A 14,218-nucleotide genomic window follows, 5' to 3' on the forward strand; every position below is an offset into this window, starting at 1 on the left:
TAGGAATGGAATAGGTAGGCCTCTGCTTGACTCCCTCCCATAGCCAAGACTGGTAGAGGTGCCACCTTGAGAGGGAAGGGCTATGTTACCATTATGAAAACTTGTAATGCTCTACTGGCATATAGGTGTTCTTCTCACCCAAGGGGATTGAGGCTAAATCAAGGAGATCCTAAGCTAAAAATCATTTGAGGGGGGCAAGGAGAGAAAGACAATGAATGGAGTCAGTATCTTTGTAATGACCATGTTAGCTTACAGTCTATCATACTTTAAGAAGATGCCACTGCAGGAGAAAGAGAGAGAGGTGTGTGTGTTTAGGATTCACAGTCGTAACCACATTATACACACACAAAGGCAGTCCTTTCTTGTGCTAATATGTTTGTTGTCCTGAGGGTATAGTGAGGTTTTTGCTTCCCCCTCTTTACCTCAGGATCTACTCAAAAAGAACCCTTCCTTTCTTGATTGCCTTGTGTTCTGTTGAGCTGCCTTTCACATTTGACTCCCAGTTTTCAGTTGAAATATCTGCCTTGTTTTCAGTTGCTCAGACTTAGCTCACCTTGTAGCAGTTGTTTGGGTATCCTACTGTTGATTTCCCTCACAACTTCCAGATCCTCAATGTAGGATAGTGACTTTATTTGAGGACTTTGTGTTTTGTGAATTTGAAGTGAAAAAGGAGAAAATTTGCTTCATGCAAACAACCTCCAGCTTTTTTTTTTTTCTCTCAGGTCTTCCAGGCCAGAAAAGGGAATATTTGAGGTGACCCAGGAGGAATTTGCTTCACGCAAACAACCTCCAGCTTTTATTTCTCTACCTAAGGTCTTCAATCCCTCTCAGGGTCACACCTCAAGAGTTTCCAGTACTCTACCAGTCTTGACTATGGGAGGGAGAGTCAAGCTGAGGCCCATCCATTCCTAGCTTGGGAAGTGGCTAGGGAATGGAAGACAATCTGCTACAAGTCAAAACTCACCCATGCTGGGAGGCAGCAGCAGGGGAGAGAGTCGAGGGCAGAGACTCAAGTTTACTCCACAGAAGGAGGCAATGATAAACCACTTCCATATTTTTTTCAAGAAAACTCTATGGATCCACTACCAGAATGATTGCATATGGAGGTGGGCATTCTGGGAGAGTTGTGTCCATGGTGTCACTATGGGTGGGAGACAACTCGATGGCATAAGGCAAGACAAGATCCTCGATTGCCCTCCAATCTTGAGCACGGCCTTTAGGTGATGCTGACAGAATTGTTCAGGAAGTTAGATGTGGTGTTATACTGGGGTAGGGCTCTCTGACAATATTCCAATGGATGTGCCAACCCCATCAGCTCTATTTTCCACTATCTTGTCCCTCTTGGCCCTGCTGGTTAATGTGCTGCCCAGAAAACTCTATAATTCAGTTTGACCACGGTAGGACTTTGGCTACGCCTTGGGTTTCCAGGTGCAGACTGAAATGGCACATTCATTGCCTTCTGACCTGCCCATAGGGCCTGGCTGACTTTATAAAGTGGTTTCTGGTCCTCTGCAGTGTTGTTTAGTGGCGAGAGCCCAAACCTGGGAATCAGTAGGTCGTGGGTTCTTATCTCGGCTCTGCCACATATCTGCTGTGTGACCTTGTGCAAGTCACTTCACTTCTCAGTTATCTCATCTGTAAAATGGGGATTAAGAACGTGAGCCCTATGTGGGAAAGGGACTATGTCCAACCTAACTTGTATCTACCCCAGCTCTTAGAACAGGGCTTGGCACATAGTAAGTGCTTAACAAGTACCATTGTTGTTATTGTTATTATTATTATTATTATAATTAGTTGTGTGCTTCTAAAGGCTTGTCACTTGCATATGACAATTCTTGAATGACTGTCTTTAGGACTGTAGATAAATATGTTGCCGACTTGTTCTTCCCAAGCACTTAGTACAGTGCTCTGCACTCAGCGCTCAATAAATACGATTGAATGAATGAATACTCATAGCCGCCTGACTTGGGAGATTTCCTTGGAGGAGAGAAAGCCTACTAAATGTCTGCTTCCAGGTCTCTTGTTGCATCCTCCAGCATAGCTGTGTGGAATAAACTGACCAGGACTCAGCCTAACACTTCATCCCTGTTGACCCCTATTAGCGATGTGAGGAGGAGCCAGCCAGGGAATCAGTTCCTCAGTTTGGACACAAACAGCCTCACGCCATGAAGCAGTCTCAGAATCTAACTCTCTGGGGCTGCCAAATTTTCCAGGCAATTTCCAGAATGTGGCTCCAGTGATGGTGTCATTTCCCTGAGGTCTCACTGCTATCCCTGTTTCGCCCCCATAATCAACGTCCCTCAAAGACCATGTCGGCCATGTCATGCTGTGGCCCCAAAACACATTGTGAGTCTGGAAGCAGGTGACACAATTCAGCGTGGCTTAGTGGATAGCCTGCGCACAGTAAGCACTCAATAAATAGGATTGAATGAATGAATGATAGACCATAGGCCTGGGAGTCAAAGGACCTGGCTGCTAATCCTGTCTCTGACCCATGTCTTCTGTGTGACCTTTGGCAAGTCACTTATCTTCTCTGTGCTTGTTATTTCATCTGTAAAATGGGGATAAGAGCATGCATCCCATGTGGGTCAGGGACTGTGTCCAACCTGATTAACTTGTATCTACCCCAGTGCTTAGAAAAGTGTGTGGCGCATAGTAAGCATTTAAAGAGTACCATAATCGTTATTCTTATTAGTATTATTATATTCTCCAGTAGCCAGTCCAGGTGGATTCTGTTTAGACCTGCCAGAATTGGGGACTAGTGGGAAGGCTCTTCCTCAAGCTGATCTTTCATCTTGAAAATGGTGAGGATGGTAAAATCTTGGAGGGCCGGTGGTATTTCTAGATCTATCAATCATTAGTGTTCACTGAGCACTTAATACGTGCAGATCACCATAAGTACAGTACAACGGAGTTGGAAGACAGTCCCTGTCCACAACAGACTTACAGTCTAAATATTTCATGAATTAATGAAGAGCCCTCCAGAGAACATTTGGGTGTTGACAGTAGTTGTGGGGTACACACAGAAGGGTAAGTGGTATAGCCAGGGGGTAGGCATAGCCAGGCTGTGTATACAGTCAGGGTACAGAGAAGAGAAGCAGAGAAGTGGCATGGCCATGTTTTGTTTTGTTGTCTCTCTCCCCCTTCTAGACTGTGAGCCCATTGTTGGGTAGGGACAGTCTCTATCTGTTGCTGACTTGTACTTCCCAAGAGCTTAGTACAGTGCTCTGCACACAGTAAGCACTCAATAAATACGACTGAATGAACGGCCTAGTGGAAAGAGCATGGACCTGAGATTCAGAGGACCTGGATTCTGATCCTCACTCTGCCTCTCATCTTTGGGCAAGTCATATAACTTCTCTGTGCCTCAGTTTCCTCATCTGCAAAATGGGGATTGAATCTTACTCCATCCTACCTAGACTGTGAGCCCCATGCAGGGCAGAGAATGTGTCCATCCCGATAACCTTTTATCTTCTCCAGTTCAACTTGAACAGTACGTGACATATATTAAGCACTTAAATGCCATTATTATCATTAATGATTATAGATGAAGTCACGGTACAGTCAGTGTAGACAGGTCCTCACTTGCAGATCTCAGTGGGTATGACATGGCTGCTCTGGGGACTACCTCAAAAGATGTGACAAGTGCCATATCATTGCAAGTTGGAAGGTTCTGTATGTTTTGCAATAGCAGAGGATGGATTTAGGAGAAAGTTTATACTACTTGATTCTCTGGGAAATATTGGAGCTTTTCCGTACATGTGGCATGCCTCAGATGACAAGAATAAGGCACAGAGCAGCTAATGAGAGTTGTCCAAGCCACACCGTGGGTAAGGATAAGAACTTAAGAGCTTCAGACCTTCAAGTTTTTTTGTTTTTTTTTAGTGGTATTTGTTAAGTGCTTACCGTGTCAAACACTGTTCTAACCACTGGTAGGTACAAATTAATTGTCAGTCACAACCAACTAGATACACTGTTGTACTTCTCCTAATCATAATAACTGTAGTTTTTGGTAAGCGTTTACTATGTGTCAAGCACTGTTCTGGAGATACAAGATAATCAGGTCAGACAGTCCCTGTTTCCACATAGGGCTCACAATCTAAGGAGGAAGGACAACAGGTTTTGAATTTCCATTTTAAAAATGAATTGCCTGAGAGAGTCACAAAAATAGGGATTGCGTAGCCTTTGCCGATGACTTGAGATAGTGAATAACCTTGAGTTTGTCCCTCTTCAGTGCTGAGTTTGTGGTCTCTTTTCATGTAATGACCAGATTATAGCCCTTGGAAGAACCCAGCCCCAAGGAAACCAAAAATCGAATGGCTGTTAGTGCTGAAAGGCCAGGTTAGTGACCAGGAGGAGGATAATCCATTTTTGGTAAAATGAAGAACTTCCAAACTTGGACTATAAAGGATCTTAGTCAGTGAAATTGGGACAGGTACCCAAATGCCAAAGTTTAATGGAAAAATGTAATATAACTTGCAGATTTCTTTGGAATGTTTCTACAGTAAGTGCAAAATGGATCTGTGTATCTGCAAGCTCATTTTATTGCCAATAAGAACAACATTATTAAAGAGCTGGTCCAGAATCAAAATGGAGTTGTAAAGGCATATGGTTACCTGAACACTGACTTTTATAAGCTTTCAAGTTTCTTCCATTGAGTTGCTAATGATCCTTTTAAACATTATGATCTTAAAAAAAACATCAGGGGTATCTGGTGTTTGGCAGTGGCTTGGGAAATTAAAATATTTTTTCTACAACAATAGTTTTCTTTCCCCATTATGTCTGCAGTGCCAATTTTTGGGTGCAGAGAACAAAAACTTAAGCTTAATTTTTAAAGTAAGCAGCCTAAACCAATTTTGACCTCAAAATTCATGAGGCCCAGTCAGAAGAGGTAGATTTGTGCATACATGAAACACTGTAGCTTTCCAGGGTTTCTATAGACTATTGAAACTGAAAGAATTTAAAAAGTGCAATTTACTTTTCATCATGTAGGCAACATGGGAGTTTTTTACATTTTTCACAGGTTGCACAATGAAACTACTGTCGAAGTGCTGGTTGTCCTCTCTGTCAGGAATGGGAAAGTCTGGTGGCATTGTGGGTTTGGCAAATCGTCTCCAACACTGGTGTTTGGCCACATATGAATCTGCCTCCAGCTCACTCTCTCTCTCTTACTCTCACTCTCTCTGTATTTATTAAACGTTTACTGTGTGTCAGGCATGATAATAAGTGCAAGGATAGTTGGAAGCTATTCAGGTTGGACACAGTCCATGTCCCAAATGGGGCTTAAAGTCTTAATCCCCAATGTACAGATGACGTAACAGAGGCACAGAGATGTTCAGTGACTTACCCAAAGTCACACAGAAGACAAGTGTCGAGGCAGGATTAGAACCCAGGTCCTTCTGACTCGACTAGGCCAAGCTGCTTCTCTCTCTCCCTCTCTCTTTCCTTTTTTCTTCTATATCTCTTTCTCTGTCTTCCTCTGTCTCCCAGTTTCAGGACACACATCTCTGTGCTGAGATGAGGACACGGTGCTTGATGACTTGTTAAAACGTTTTCTGGGAGAGGGCCGTCTTTCAGATGTTGACTGTTGCTGGCTCAATGATGGATTGGGGCTGTTGAGGCCTGCGCTTGGAGCCTGCTCAGTGGTGCCTTTGTGGGTTGGAAGGGGCTGGCAAATGTGCCCACCTTGCCCCGTTGCCCCAGATTATGGGGACTGGTGGGTGGTTGGGCCAGAGAGTGCCAGGATAATTCCCATGACGGGCTTCCTTTTGGCAGTGGGAATCTGAGAGGGTCAGGGCGGTGGATCCTGTGGTCGGGAATGGTTGGTGCCGGACTTGGCAGTGACTGGATTCAGAGGCTTGGGCATATAACTTCCTGGAAAAACTTCCCCAACAATTGGGACTCCATTTTCCCAAGCCAGAACTCTCCCAGAGACGCTTGGAAGGAAAGCCACCCAGTCTTGGCCACTGCTAAGATTTCCTTTCTCCCGAGGAAATTTGGTCTTGAAGGGAGATGGATTCCTACTTGGAAGGGGAGGCAGAGACTGAAGGGCAAGACTTTGGCTCTCACTAATATGAACGGAAGCAGCGCCCATTCCAGAAATCGTGCCTGGAAGCGGGAATCAGTGCGCTGTAAGTGCAGAAGCCCTCAACCAGAGAACGACCTAGGTTTTGGCACGTCCCGGCCACGACAGAAACGAGGGAGAAAATGCAGCCGTGTTCTCCCCCCACCCCCCATCCTCTGGGGAGCTGACTCCCGAGGCTTTGCTGAGGCGCCAGCATTCGTGTTTGGCTTTGGATGTCAGCTTCTCTGGCTCCTAAGAGCTGACGCTGTTGAAAATGGTGTTTTCCTTTTCAGGGACAAAGGCTTTATTGTGTGCCTGGGTGCTTTCTGACATTTTTAATGTCAGGTAATGGGTGGCCCTCCCTGAGACACAGAGGGAAGGGTTCAGGGGTCAGAAAATTTCAGGGCCAGGTCCGCAAACAGGTACCCCAAAGGAGGGGCCCGTTTCCTCAGGTCATCATGGGTACTTCTCTGTAAAACGCTAGGCAGAAGGCACCTTTAGAGGAAAAAGATGTGGGGATCGTCTGTTTAGGGGTACACTATAGGGGAACTCCTCCCTTATGGTGATTGTCACTCGAAAAGAAGTCTTTCTCCAAGGGTCTTGTGAATTCTGGTCAGAGGGATAAACTGTGGACAGTGATCCATTCCACTTAGACTGTGGGGCAGTCTATGTGGGGCAGGGACTGCCCAATGCAATTATCCTGTATAGACCCCAGGACTCAGCACAGTACCTGGCACCTGGTAAGTGCTAAATACAAATACTATGCTTATTGTTATATAATAACAAAAATAATAATGATAATAATAATTATTGTAGTATTTGTTAAGCGTTTACTGTGTGCCAGGCACTGTATTAAGCTCTGGGGTGGATACAAGGAAGTGGGGTTGGATACAGTCCCTGCCCCATGTGGGGCTCACAGCCTCAATCCCCATTTTACAGATGAGGTAACTGTGGACCAGAGAAATGAAGTGACTGGAGCAAGGTCACACGGCAGACAAGTGGCAGGACCAGGATTAGAACCCCTAACTTTCTGACTCCCAATGCTCCATCTACTATACCATGCTGCTTCTCCTATTAGCTATCTAATAATAGATAGATAGCCTTCAGATATGTCAGGAGTGTAGCAGTTATGCTCAGAACCATGACTTCGGGTTCCTCCCTGACACATATTAATAATAATGATACCTTCCTGCGTCACCTATGCATCAGCCCAGAAGGGATGAAGAAGGATGGATCCCACCAGGAGAGTCTCCCACTGGCCACAAAGACACATGAAAGGGGATTAATGGTCACCTTCTCATTGGTATTTGTTAAGTACTTACTATGTGCCAAGCACTATTCTAAGCGCTGGGGTAGATACAAGATCATTAAGTTTTCCCAGGTGGGGCTCACAATCTTAAACCCCATTTTACAGATGAGGTAACAGAGGCACAGAGAAGTTAAGTGACTTGCCCAAAGTCACATGCTGGGTTGGGCTGTGACGGGTCCTTGGGTATTTGTGTTTCAAAAAACCCTAGTGCTCGACTGTGTCTTGGTGAGGAGGTGGATACATTTCTATACTGATAATAATTTTGGTATTCTATTTAGTGCATACTAAGTGCCAAGCGCTGGCCTAAGCCCTGGGATGGATGTAACCAATCAATGAATCAATGGAATTTAGCACTTACTTGTGCTACGTTCCTGTGAGGGTACAGTTCAGCAGAATTGGTGGATACATTCCCTGCTTACAGGGAGCTTTCAGACTAGAGATCCTATATGGGACTTGCAGTCTAAGTAGGAAAGAGAACAGATATTTAATCCCCATTTTACAGATGAGGTAACTGAGGCACAGAGAAGTTAAGCAACTTGCCCAAGGTCACACAGTGGACAAGTGGCAAGATGGGGATTCGAACCCAGATCGTTCTGACTCCTAGGCCTTAGGTCCATTAGGTCACGCTGCCTATCGAGTACAGAGCACTGTACTTTGTGCTTGGGAGAGTACAATACAACAGAACTGATAGACATGATCCCTGCCCACAATGAGCGTACAGTCTAGAGAAGAGTTTGCAGTCTTGATTGTAAATTCCTGGTAGTCAGGGAAAGGGACTAGCAAATCTGTTGTATTCTCCCTGTACTCTGCACAGAGAAAGTGCTCAATAAATACCATTGATTGATTGACATAATAAGCCCCAAGGACAGAGGGATCATGGGTGAGAATGGGATTTCCCAGCTCCCACTTCAGGAGCAATTCCTGCTCTGTGGGAATCAATGAGAAGGTGACCATTAATCCCCTTTCATGTGTCTTTGTGGCCAGTGGGAGACTCTTCTGGTGGGATCCATCCTTCTTCATCCCTTCTGGGCTGATGCATAGGTGACGCAGAAAGGAAGGAGGACAGGGTAGGGAGATGAGAAGTTAGGGAAGACTTCATGGAGGAGATACAATTTTAGTAGGACTGTGAAGAAGGGGAGAGCTGTGTTTTGTCAGATATGAAGGTGGAGGGAGTTCCAGGCGGGTGAAAGGGAGTGGATAAGAGACTGATGACAAGAGGGTGAAGAACAGTGAGTAGGCTGGTGTTAGGGGAGTGAAGTGCTTGGGCTGGGTTGTAGTGGGAGATGAGTGAGAATTGGCAGGAGGGAGAGAGCTGATTGAGTGCTTTAAAGCCTCCCTGGCTGCCCTTCCGTACTGACTCTTGGGCACTATGGGTCAAGGGCAGGGAGAAGGGCAAGGAGGTGCAGGGACAGGGGCAGGTTGGAGAACCTGCTGGCCCTTCTCCAGTCTTCCAACCTGAAAGTCAGCTCTACAGAAAGTAAAAGGATGCTCTTAAATCTATCCATTCTGAGCCCCTCCTTAAGCCAACTTGGAGAAATGGGCTTCTGGGAAAACCCTGATCCTAACTCCAAGTAGCTCATCTTGCATCAGTTTTGATTTTCATCAGTCCATAACCTTCTGCTTTCAAAGATTGTAGGTTCTCCTGTAGCTTCCACACAGGCATAAAAATAAACTGGATAGCTGCATTAGCCATTTAAATCATAATTAAAAGTCACAGGGGCCAGGGGGATTATCTTTCCAATTTTTCCTTTTTTTCCAAATAAAACCACAGCAGCTTGCATTGTTTTTCGATTGTTCAGACCCTCATTCTGACTCAGCTTGAAAACACACACACACACACACACAGACACACACACACTCACACTCACACTCTCCCCACCCCCCGACCCACCAGCCAGCAGCAACACACGTTAGGAGAAGGTTCCATGGCATGGGCAAGCTCTCCTTGATTCTGGGAATGTGAGCCCTGGCTGTTTATTTCACAAACACCACCTGATCCTGCCATCTGATTGAACAAAATTTGAAGTCTCCATAGATGAGTTTGCTGTATTGACTGGGAATAGTGAAAGGACTGGGACTCCCAGGGCTTAACTCAGACCTGCCAATCAATCAGTGGTATTTATAGAGTGCCTACTGTGTGCACTCTATATGCACTGAACTATATGCACTTGGCAGTGTACAGTACAACAGAGTTAGTAGACAAGTTCTTTGCCCATCAGGAATTTACAGTCTAGAGGAGGAGAGCGACATTAAAATAATTATGGATATGTACTTAAGTATTGTGGGGCTGAGGGGGGAATGAATAAAAGGTGTAAATCCACATGCAAGGGCAATGCAGAAGGGAGAGAAAAGAGAGGAAATGAGGGCTTAATCAGGGAAGGCCACTCGGAGGAAATGTGATTTGAGTAAGGCTTTGCAGAGACTATTTTAAATAAGATTTTAATAAAGGTAGGTGAGGATACTGATGGTCTGTTGAATATGAAGGGGGAGGGAGTTCCAGGGCAAAGGAAGGACTCTGGTGAGGGGTCATTCGGTCCTATTTATTAAACAATTACCATGTGCAGTACCATGTACTGAGCTCTTGGGAGAGTAAAATATAACAATAAACAGACACATCCCCAGCCCACAATGTGCTCACAGTATAGAGGGGCAAACAGACATTAATGTAAATAAATGAATACATTACAGATCTATATGTAAGTGCCGTGGGGCTGGGAAGGGAGATGAAGGAAGGGAGCTAGTCGGGGTGAGGCAGAAGGGAGTGGGAGAAGAGGGCTTAGTCAGGGAAGGCTTCTTGGAGGAGATGTGCCTTCAATAAGGCTCTGATGGAGGGGAGAGCAATTGTCTGTCTGATATGAGGAGGGAGGGCGTTCCAGGCCAGAAGCAGCACATGGGCGAGCAGTCCAACTGGGACAGGGACCATCTCCAACCTGATTACCCTGTATTTTCCCTAGAGCTTAGCACATAGCAAGCTCGTAATGAATTCCACAATTGTTGTAGGATGAGGATGCTGCTGCTGCTACTGCTGATGATTTACTGTAGTCAGTAAACTCCCCGAGCACCACATAAAGATTAATTTTTGCACACACGTATGCAGAGACAGCTGCTCGTTAATGAGAATGAGATGTTGACGTCTCTTGGAGTGCCTGCTGTTCACAGTTGATCCCACAAAGATTTGGGGGGCAGCATGTCACAGTCATGGACACCCTAGGGTTCACACCCCCTCTTCGCCAGATCAGTGGCCTGTCTTGAATGCTACTGCAGTGCTCTGTAGTACACAATAGCAGCATGGTCTTGTGGATTGAGCCAGGCCTGGGGGTCCGAAGGATATGTGAGCCTGTTGTGGGCAGGGATCGTTTCTATTTGTTACTGAATTGTACTTTCCAAGCACTTAGTACAGTGCTCTGCACACAGTAAGTGCTCAATAAATGCAATTGATTGAATGAATACGGGTTCTAATTCCAACTCTACCGCTTGTCTGTTGCAGGGCCTTAGGCAAGACACTTCACTTCTCTGGGCCTCACTTACCTCTTACATGAAATGGGGATTAAGATTGTGAGCCCATGTGGGACAGGGGCTGTGTCCAACCTGATTATCTTATGTTTATTCCAGTGCTTACACAGTTCTGGCACACAGGAAGCGCTTAACAAATACCATAAAAAATAAATACTGCTGACTGATTATTGATTGCTTGCCACCATGACTTTTGTGGTACAATATTTATTAATAATAATAACAATAATAATAATTGTGGTATTCATTAGCACTTAATCTGTGCCAAGCAGGGGTGGATACAAGCAAATCAGGTTGGACACAGTCCCTGTCCCACATGGGGCTCACAGTCTCAATCACCATTTTACAGATGAGGTAACGGAGGCACTTAGAAGTAAAGTGACTAGCCCAAGGTCACACAGCAGACACATGGTGGAGCCGGGATTAGAACCCATGTCCTTTTGATTCCTAGGCCCATGCTCTATCTACTACACCATGCTGCTTCTGCTATTTTTCAGTCTTCCAGTATCCTACTCAGTGCCCTCGGCTGGTTTCCTGGGGAAATCTATCTGGACTGTTGTGTTTCCAGGAAGCAGCGTGGCCTAGTGGAAAAGATCCAAGGCTGGGATTCAGGAGCCCTGGGTTCTAATTCTGCCCCATCATTTGCCTGCTGTGTTACTTTGGGCAAGTAACTAAACTTCTCTGACCTTGTTTCCTCACCTCTAAAATGGGGATTAAAGGTTTATTCAGCCCCAGGAGGGACAAGGATTATGTCTGAACTGAGCATTTTGAATCTACCCCAGTGTTTAGTACAGTGTGTGTCTAAAAGTAAATCCTTAAGAAATATAGTTATTCTATTAGAACAGGCTGAGACAACTGTTTCCTGAATCTTGCTGAGTGATTTTTTTCAGAATTCTTTTTAATATATCTGGGGTCAAACCCCAAGTTTGGGGATGATATAAGCTCCCCTTTTCTCTTTTTCCTTTAGTGGTATTTGTGAAGCACTTGCTATTTGCTAGGCATTATACTAAGCACTAGGGTAGATAAAAAAATAGTGAGGTTGGACACAGCCCCTGCCCCACAAGGGGCTCACAGGCTTTTACAGATGAAGTAACTGAAGCACAGAGAAGTTTAGTAACTTCCCCAAGGTCACACGCACTAGGGTAGATGCAAAATATGTTGGACACAGTCCCTGTCCCGCAAAGGTCTGACAGACTTTAATCCTATTTTACAGCCATGCTGCTTTCCTCTTTTCCTTTCTGCTGTTCCCTTGAGAGGCCTCTCACTGTTCCTCGGGGAAGTGATGGCAAGAGGAAGGAAAGAAGCCCAGGAGGGGAGAGGGTGAACTGATTAACTGAAGCCAAACATCACGCTTGTCTTCACATCTATTGATTCATGACCCCTAGGCTCTCCCTTATGGAGGGTAGTATGGGCCACTTCAAAGCCAGGATGGTGCCTTTGTAGGTTGTGATGTTTGGAGGGGGTCCAGACTAAGTGGGGGGCTCAGGCTTCCAGCGAAGCCTTCAGAGTGCATTCCCTGCCACTTCCTGGAGGCTTCTAGGAGTCGGACAATCAGAAGGTGTGTGGGGATTGGCGCATCCACTGGGAGGGAGTCACTTGGGCATGCAGACCCAGCCTAACTTCCCTCACAGAATAGGACACGGGCTCGGAGATGGAGGAAGTGCATTGTGCATTGTGGGAAAACTGGTCTCCCTGCTTCCCAAAGCCAGAAAGCAGCTGCCAGGCAGATTCTAGTGCCATTTCTGCTAGATGATAGGAGGGTTAGGGTTTGGTCCAGACTTTCTGAGGGGAGTCAGACAAGGAAAAGGGGAGCTCTAGTGGTCTTTTCCCTCCTGCTCAGTGCTGGTTTTCCCAAGCCAAAGAGAGAGAGACCAGAGCCAAGAAAAAGGATCTCGGCAGAGTTCAGGCAGTTGAGCATACCAACTAAAGGGAACTCTTAAAGGTCTGAGGCCTCTGCTTCCCTACTAGTGTGAAGGGTTGGATATAATAATAATATTTGTTAAGTGCTTACTATGTGCAAAGCACTGTTCTAAGCACTGGGGAGGATACAAGGTGATCAGATTGTCCCACGGGGGGCTCACAATCTTAATCCCCATTTTACAGATGAGGTAACTGAGGCCCAGAGAAGTTAAGTGACTTGCCCAAAGTCACATAGCTGACAATCGGTGGAGCCGGGATTGGAACCCATGACCTCTGACTCCCAAGCCCGGGCTCTTTCCACGGAGCCACGCTGTCTGTTCCCTGGCTTGAGGCAGCTGTGTCCTCTCACTCTCCTGGAGGTTCTTTCTATTGTATTTCTCTTAGAAACGGGTGCGTGGAATGTCTGACCCTGTTTACCTGCTCTCTACTCCCATTCCCTCCTTAGGCTTCGCTCCCTAATTCTGCTGGAGCTGAGCCACCAAAGCCCATCTGTGAAAGAGAGAGAGAGAGAGTCCTCCACCAAGAAACAACCACCTTCAGGGGAGCTGGTAGTTTGAAGGTTAAACTTGAGAAGTGTGTTAGCCTTTGTAGGTTAGTCATGGAAATGGACATTGGTCAGCAGGCCCAAGTTGGATCTTGGCCGGTCTCATGGCAACCAAGGAGAAAGGCAAGTGGAAAGCAAGGGTACACAGGTATTTGTGGGCATTTACCCACCTTGGCCTCTCTTTTCCCATCCCTCCATTCCCAAGAAACACCCATGTCCTCTTGGCTACAGGATGTGGGTACAGTGGAAGTTTGGGTAGGGATGAGAGTGGATGACTAAGTTATTTGTGATCAGGACCAGGGTGCTATGTGAAGCATTTGAGCATCAAATGATTATTGAAAATGTTTGGAAAGGCTGTAGACTCTTCACCCCATGTGGGACAGGGACTGTGTCCAACCTATCTTGTATCTACCCTGGTGCTTAGGGCAGTGTTTGGCATAAATTAAGCATTTAACAAGTGCCACAATTATTGCTGTAATAATAATAGTAATAGTATTTGTTAAGCACTAACTATGTGCCAAGCATTGTGTATTTCCTACCCCAGAGGAAGGTCACATTCTGAGGGAAAGCAAGGATTTTATCCTCCTTTTTTTCAGCTGAGAAAACTGAGGCATAGAGAAGTTAATTGACTTGCCCAAGGTGACATAGCAGGTAAGTAACATAGATTAGAAGCCAGGTCTCCTGATTTCCAGCCCTATACCTTTTCCACCAGGTCACTATGCTGTTGGATTTCGAATCACCAACAAGTACACTCTTCAATCTTCATAACCCCTTCACACATTTTGTGGGTTGCTAGGAATGGATATAGGGTGTTGTGCTGAAGTTAAGCAAAACTGTCCTTCATCGTAAATCGTCTATGTGTGGCTCT

General features: G+C 45.6%; 1 protein-coding gene across 1 annotated transcript in view; it reads left to right on the forward strand.

Annotated features, from left to right (window-relative positions):
- Nucleotides 1-14,218, forward strand: part of BMPER (BMP binding endothelial regulator) — a 223,944-nt gene that overhangs the window by 14,399 nt on the left and 195,327 nt on the right. The gene's annotated exons all lie outside the window — the stretch shown is intronic.

This window comes from Tachyglossus aculeatus, chromosome 2, assembly GCF_015852505.1.
Source record: "Tachyglossus aculeatus isolate mTacAcu1 chromosome 2, mTacAcu1.pri, whole genome shotgun sequence".
NCBI lineage: Eukaryota > Metazoa > Chordata > Mammalia > Monotremata > Tachyglossidae > Tachyglossus > Tachyglossus aculeatus.